Source organism: Phaseolus vulgaris, chromosome 7 (genome assembly GCF_051622355.1).
Source record: "Phaseolus vulgaris cultivar YP4 chromosome 7, ASM5162235v1, whole genome shotgun sequence".
Classification (NCBI taxonomy): Eukaryota; Viridiplantae; Streptophyta; class Magnoliopsida; order Fabales; family Fabaceae; genus Phaseolus; species Phaseolus vulgaris.
The window spans coordinates 9,925,001-9,932,593 of NC_143504.1; positions in this window are offsets into that span (position 1 = coordinate 9,925,001).

Sequence of the window (7,593 nt, forward strand, 5' to 3'; positions counted from 1 at the left end):
AAGATTTCAGATACACGAGAATGAAGAGAGACTTTTTTAGAAGCATTGGTTACTTAACTAGCCATGGTGCTTGTATTTATATAAGAATAAAAAATATTTATTTATTTATTTATTTATAGTTTAAAATATAAAATAAATGCTGTATAATATTTTTTTTATTAAATGTTATAAAATTTTCCATTGAAAATGGCCTTCTCTAGATGTCTAGGACGGAGTCAAGTAATGGGGATGAGTTTCTTACTTTTAATTCAAATTCTTTTAAATTGACCATAAACCCAATAAACTAGGTCAAATGTTAATATTCTCATTAATTAATTGAATTCATATGTCATCTTTAGGAATTTCATGATTTTTATTATTCCTAAACTTAAAAAAAGAAAAATGCTAGGAGCTAGGAAAGGAAATAATCAACTTTATTTCTCTCCCGTTATATAAAAAAATAATTAAGTTTATTTACATAACTATTATCAATCGAATTTATTTAGTAAAATTATTTATTGACTAATACAATTAAGAGTGTATATTAACACTCCAATATAGCATATTACATTAATAATATGATATACCAAATATAGAGGGAACACCTTTTTAGTGGGTATGTCGTACTTGCTTTCTTTTTTCCAAATTTGATTCTTTTATAAAATATTTTCTTAAAAATAACGAAAAGTTAGTTTGAAAAAAACATTAAGCAATAAGATGCTTTTTTAACTTAAATATATTTTTAGTTTTTTAAATATAAAATTAGTATATTTTAATTAAATAAAAAAATAATAATACAAGAAAATTATTAAATAAAAAAATAATTAGTTACTATATTAACTAAATTAGATATTAATTTAGAGACTAAAAAATTATTGATATGTAATGTGGTTTTTATTATTAATAAAATATTATAAAATGGTTTCTAAATTGGTATTTAAATTAGCTACCAAAGTTTTAGCTATTAATATTTTAGATTCTAAATTAGTCTTTAAAAGACTAATAGAGATTAATTTATAACATAAGTAATTAGTGGCTAAAACCTTTGTAGTTAATAATTATATACTAATTTATAAACTGTTTTATAAATTTGTATTAATAATAGAAATAATGGTAGATACCAATAATTTTTTAGTTTATAAAATGGTCTCTAATCTAGCCAATATAGTGATTAATTATTTTGGTCTCTAAAATTAGTTTTTATTTAATGATTCTCTTGTAGTGTAGGTTTACGATTTTTCACATTTTTCGTGAAGAAAATGCATATGCGAACAAGCCTCCTAACTTAGGATTTATTGATAGAGAACAACTTCATTGGTATAATAGGTTTCCATATCACTTTTGTTAGATTTTTTTATATCTGAGTTTTAGTCTAGTCCCCTCATATTTGTTTTTATTTTTTATTTTTTTTAATAATATTGTTTTTCACGTGATGACAAATGATTGTTATTACTGAAGGTATTAGATGTCAAGTTTCATAATGATATCTAACACGAGAATTTTCATAAAAAAAAATTTACATATTTTAATTTTTTTGTTAAAGGGGCATGTATTTAAATAAATTGTTGTGTAAGTAAGTTGTAATATGTTAATAGAAATGAAATATTAAATGGCAATGAAAGAGAAAAGTAAAAGCATTATTGTTTTGAAATAATGAAACTGAGAAGAGATATTTATCGGAGGAGAGACTAAGACCAAAGAAACCAGACAGACCGCTACCCCTACTCCGGTGACCTCCTTCTGGAGAAACGCTGTTACCTAAATTGTTTTCTTCCAAAACTTACTATAACTCCAAATTTTAGATCATATAATTCAAAGTCAAGATATAGACATTAATTAGTTCAACTACAGTGTATGTATGCTATTCATATTGGTATTCTACCCTAATTACGCTGTTTCTTATACTTTTCAAAAACTGGACTCAACCAGTCATCGCACTCCTACGCCACCACAACTTAATTTTGTTAGTTCTTTCCTTTTCTTCTTATTGTAGTTTCACTTACTTCCACTTCCCATGGCTCATTCAAGTACTTTTTCTATCCACTAATTGTTTCCTTTCACTACGTTCGACTTTGTTCCTATATCATATTTGTTTTACAACATTTTAAGGGTTTTTTAATCCAATTAGGATAATCTTATAAGTTGATTATTAAAATAGATAACATTCTAAAAGATTATCAAAATAAATAATCAGATTTTAATTAATATTAAAATCGTGAAATCTAATTACATTAAAATTGTGTTATTTTATCACGATTTCAGTTTAAATATGTTGAATTTTAATAAAAATATTTTAACATATTGGGTCAATTTTGTATAATTTATCCATTTCAATAATTTTTTTAAAATTTTATCAATTTTGATAATTAATCTATAAAATTATTCCATTTTTATAAAAAAAAATCATTAAAATAAGATTATTTTTCAACATATTAAAATTAAGTTGTTTTAAAACATATTATTTAAATCACATTTCAAAAAAATCAATAAAATTGAATCACTCTTCCATCCTCGGAAGATTTTTTTTGAAAAAAAAGTAAATAATTACAATATTATAAGAAAAACTATTCAAAACTCGTATTTTACTATATAATTTTATGTATAATGTATCATTTGTCACCATGTCGTCATTTTAGAAGTTGGAAAAATATAAATACGCTGATATGTAAATCACAAACACAATATATATATATATATATATATATATATATATTAATAATTATCTTGATGACACATTAAATAACTTTTGTAGAAACTTTTATACTCTGTTAAACTCTACTAAAATTACTATCACAATGGATAATTGAACCCCACGTCTAGTTTTATTCACTTTTTAATAATGATTTATTGATAAGAATGGTATGTTTTCATTTCTTTTTATTGTTATTTAAAGTCATGCATCATACCATTTTTATGCATAAAGAATGTGTGTCCCTATGGATGATGAATGGGTTATGTGCAAAACTTGTGGCAATGAGAATGCGTGAGAATGAAAGAGTTTGTCGTGGGTTGTCATGTTAGTGTGTTGCAGTGCATGAACATGAAGAAGAGTGGATCATACTTAAAGAAGAGTGCATGAAAAGAGAAATATGCTTTATGGGTTAAAGATAGAGTCATCAAATAATCTTCTTTTCAATAACTTCCTATTTTTTCTATATCAATCTATAATTCTTAGTTATTGAGGTTGATTATATTAATCTTAACAAATAAATATTACCCTTTGTTTTACTTATCAAACAAATAAAAATGATAAAAAAAATCTATTTAAACTTGTGTTAGGCTTAATTGTCATTACTTTGGCTGAATTAATTTTAATTACACATTTACAATTAAATGATCACGATGAGTTCACAATTTTTTTACATGTACAGGAATTAAATACATATACACGATGTTCAAATAATTGAATTAAATCATTATCTTAATTTTATATATTATTGGCTATAATATATATCTGTACATATAGTATTTCTTATAAGATTAATTAATTTTTTAGAGCCTTACCTATTCGTGTCAATAATTTTTCTATAAAAAGGTAAAAAATAATTAATTTTCATTCTATCATTTAATATAAATTTTTATGTGATAAAATATTAAATTTTATAATAACTACTTAAAAATTTTTCTACAACTCATATCGATACTGTAAACGTTTTTACCTAAAATGTATACACCAAAATTAAATTATTATTCTTATGGAGCAATGAAACGTATAAAGTAAAAAAGATATTGCTATTTTAAAGTGGATTAAATTTATGAAATATTTATGTAAATAACAGTGAGTAATTCGAATCTTGAATTTCATATATTTTTTAATTTAAAATATAAAATCAAATATATTATATTCTTAATCTTTATATTTTTTTTCCAACACTCATGATAGTGTTACCCGAACAAGACAAGATAAATTTACACGTAAAAATTTAATCTTATCTTCCTAAAAAAGAACCAAAGCTTTTTTTTTTCTTTTTTTTTTTCTTTTTTTTATTTTTATTTTTTTATCAGCAAAGAATTAATAAATATAAAGCTTTTTCTTCTATTTTCGTCATTATGAATGACTTGCATAAAAAAACAACTCTATGTTTATATATATATATATATAATTATAGTAATTCTCAAATCTGTTAAAAAAGTATGATATATTGTTATTTTAAAACTTGAAACTATAAGAGTTTTATTCTTAAAAATATGGAATTGAAAGAAAACATTATATATAAATTATCATTAATCTCTATTTAACGATATTAAAATATTAGATGTATCAGAATAATATATATATATATATATATATATATATATATTTATTGTAAAATTGAAATCAAAGTCTCAAGAATAGTCAACATGGTCGCTCCGAGCATACATTTCCTAAGTAGAATTAATGAACCAAGATGATATGTTTTTCTAGACATTCCATATCTCGAATAATCGTACATTAACATGCGTTTATGAAGATAATTGCAGTTAATGATGATTAATTAGGTTCCTGTCCCAACTGCATGGTATAGAATAAAGTATATATTCATATATTTCAGTGGATGAACTAATCAGAATACATACATATATATACACACACACATATATATATATATATATATATATATATATATATCATATTGTGAGACCCCACTAGTATTGTTAATTAAACCTATATTATTAGTGTCGTACGATGATCATTTACGTAATCTATCTTGGTAATCTCTATTTTGTTGTTATAACTATTTCACATCTTCTTGTCCAAGTCCATACATATACATACTAATTTGAGTATTTGTTGGTCCTGTGCTTCCCCCTTATCACGGCAGCATGAACCCCCATCGTCAAATCTACATTTATAGAAACTAAAAACATGAATTGACCACTCATCTTAGCAAAACTTGACCTGCAACAATGCTTATGCCGTTAATTAGCAGCCTTCATCATGACCTTCTCCTCTTACTTTCTTTCTCCATCTTTATCTCTAATTAACATCTATGCAAATTTGTGCGTGTGAAACACTTGAATTTGGGAGAAAGTTTAGTGTATTATTATTTATTTATTATTAAAACCGTTGGAGATCTCACATCGACTAGAGAGGAGGACAATTCATTATATATAAGTGGGTGCAAACCTCATCCTCATAAGCCAGTTTTATGGGATTGAGTTAGGCTTAAAGTTCACTTCGTAATATGGTATCAGAGCCATTTCAAGCATACCCTAGCGAGTGTTTGTGTTGGGCCTATCGTGCCACCCGCTAGATGAGGACAATTTATTGTATATAAGTGGGTGCAAACCTCACCCTCATGAGTTGGTTTTATGGGGTTGAGTTAGGCTTAAAGTCCACTTCGTAATAAAGACGTGAATGGTAAGTCGGGTGATTTGATAAATCTAACAATAACGATAGGTGACCTCATAAATCTAATAATAACTTTGATTTTATACTCAAACTATGAGGTCCAAACACTTTTTTTAAATGGTGTATCCGTGTCGGACACACGTATCTGTGTCGACACTTATCAGTGAAGTGTTCAATTAAAAAAGTATTTGTTGGATTTTTTAAAATTCTAGCACGGTTCTAACACAATTTTAAAAGGTATAAATACAATAATTTTCTTAAAAACTCAAATTTATTGTATAAATTTTTATTATGATTATAAAAATAAGGAACAAATTCTTTTGAACCAGTCATGAAAAATATCTTCCAGCTCCCAAAAGAATCTGAAACATACATTTACACATAAATATTTATTTTCAATTTATACAATTCAAAATTATATAATATATAAATTTGTGTCCTTGTGTTCTACATTTTAGAGATTATACGTATCTTTGTGTCCGTATCCGTGTCATGTCAGTGTACGTATCCGTATCTGTACTACATAAATGAACTTTAAATTTAACTCAACTTCATAAAATCAGTTAACTTATAAGACGAGATTTACACTCACTTTTATAATATGAAATGTATTAATCTTTTGATCGATGGAATCTCTAAAATTTATATATTAACTTTGGGATATATTAATATTGAGTTAAGGTGACATGGTATGACCAATGGTCTCAAGGCTCATGATTTCAGTTATATTATCTTTGTGTTAGTTATATCTCCACTACTTCTCATTGGTTATGTATATTTAGGAGCACTACTTGTCGTTGTCTACCCCGTCAAGAAAAGTATGACTAGTACCGTTGTTCAAGTTGGTAACTTACACATGGAGTCAAGAGTACATTAAAAGAATTAATAATTAATGTTATGTGAGTGGAGAATAAAAGTTAATGATATCCACGTAACATTTAATTGAATCTTCTTAATTTTTTATTATAAATCCAATATTATGAATTTTTTATAACATCCCATTAGTTAAAACTGTAAATGAATAGTTTAGGAGTCCATGGCATAAGGCGACAAAAGCTCATAACTCGAAATAACCTTCTCAACGAACTCATATTTTGAATGAGCAATGTAGGGGTTATTGACTTTTTTAGGTGGGTGTGAGAAGACAGAGATAATAATTAAACCTTGTTGTTGTATTTGTTTTGTTATTGGTCGGAAGTAGGGCCTTGTAAAAGCAATAAAGAGAAAAAGAAGCAAAGGCAGAACTAGGCCCAATGCAGGGATACAAGAATGTAGAAGGAAAAGACACCCAAAATGCACATGCTTGCTTAAGTTGCTTTACAAAGAAAATCTAAAGGCAAATTCTTCCTTCACTTCAATATCTTCCCACTCACTACCATATTAATTATGAAAATTTAATTTTAATTTATTTTAAAAATTTAAATAACTTTAAATGAAACATAATCTCAGATATTTTCTAATGTAAAGATAATTTTTTTTTTAGTTTTGTACTATTTTTGTTTCTCTTTTTTTCTTTCTTTCTGAGCTTGGATGTTTCCAAAAAAATTGAAAAAAATAATAATAAAAACACAATTAACACCAATAAAAATACCATAAAACTTACTTCAATTATTAACCTTAAACAAGGATCACCACTTAAAAAATAAAAAATAAGACACTGTATTTTCCACCATACTAAAAAAGTATTATTAAAATTTAAAAAATATAAAAGTATATGGAGGTAGAGAGAGAATTTGTCAAGAAACCACTCTCGCACGCCATTTGTCTGGATATGTTTTATTGCTTTATCATTGGTTTGGGCCTTTCAACACTTAGTCTGCTCCTACCTTCTTTTCACACCCTTCTTCGCTAATTTTACATTTTTATCCTTATCTTACATTACTGTCATGAATGTTTCACCTAGTTTGTGAACACTCACTGATTTTACTGCATGACAAATTAGGATTGAATGTTCAATAGTAAATAAGGTTTAAAAATAATTTAATCAAAATAATTAGTTATTAAAAGGTTAAATTTAATACACCAGGAAAAAAGGGTAAAAAAAGGATAAGAAGTTCAGCTGCAACGCGGATTGATGCAACAAAGTGAAATCGAGGTTGAGTAGGTCATAAGACAGTAGAATAGGGGTTAATTTAGTCATTTTAAAAAGTTAAAAAAGAGGGAATGAACTTAGTAGTAAGTGGGTGAGAATAAGAGGACTGACAAGTTTATTAGGATGACATAATGGGCCGGCCCGATAGAACCCGGCCCATACGAGGAAGCCAGGTAATGAATGATAGGAG